Here is a 913-nt window from a genome sequence, read left to right as displayed (position 1 = left end):
GTTTAGTAATCCGTTCGCTCAGTTTAGTAATCCGTTCGCTCAGTTTAGTAATCCGTTCGCTCAGTTTAGTAATCTGTGCTCACAGATTTCCAGTGGCTGTTTATTTCTCTCCCACTGACCCCCGGCGGGCTCCATATAATGCTTTAATTCAGCTTCAGAATGAATATATCACACAGACACACATGGAAGTATGTCAAATGCCGATATCTGAACACAGTACAGCCACGCAACATCAATGTCAATTTCACGAACTTGTGGCGACACATCCTGTTTTGGTAACCGGATATTTCAAAATAAAAGTCTGATTTTATTCAATTCATATACAAAACAAACTTTTGCGTGGGAACGCAAAACAATACTGTGAGGTAACGCAAAAGTATTGCGAGGTAACACAAAATTACTGTGAGGGAACGCAAAAGTATTGTAAGGAAATGCAAAAGTATTGCGAGGGAACGCAAAACAATACTGCGAGGTAACGCAAAAGTCTTGCGAGGTAACACAAAATTACTGTGAGGGAACACAAAAGTATTGTAAGGTAACACAAAATTACTGTGAGGGAACGCAAAAGTATTTTAAGGTAATGCAAAAGTGTTGCGAGGGAACGCAAAAGTATTGCGAGGTAACACAAAATTACTGTGAGGGAACGCAAAAGTATTGTAAGGTAATGCAAAAGTATTGCGAGGGAACGCAAAAGTATTGCGAGGTAATGCAAAAGTATTGCAAGGTAATGTAAAAGTATTGTGAGGTAATGCAAAAGTACTGTAAGGTAACGCAAAAGTACTGTGAGGGAATGCAAAAGTATTGCGAGGGAACGCAAAAGTATTGCGAGGTAACGCAAAAGTATTGCGAGGTAACGCAAAAGAAAAAAATCCCCCCGTGTCCCCTCGCAGGCTCCGTAATGTTGGGTTTAATC

The sequence above is a fragment of the Austrofundulus limnaeus genome, unplaced genomic scaffold, assembly GCF_001266775.1.
Source record: "Austrofundulus limnaeus strain Quisiro unplaced genomic scaffold, Austrofundulus_limnaeus-1.0 Scaffold688, whole genome shotgun sequence".
NCBI classification, from domain to species: Eukaryota; Metazoa; Chordata; class Actinopteri; order Cyprinodontiformes; family Rivulidae; genus Austrofundulus; species Austrofundulus limnaeus.
This window is presented reverse-complemented; position numbering follows the sequence as displayed.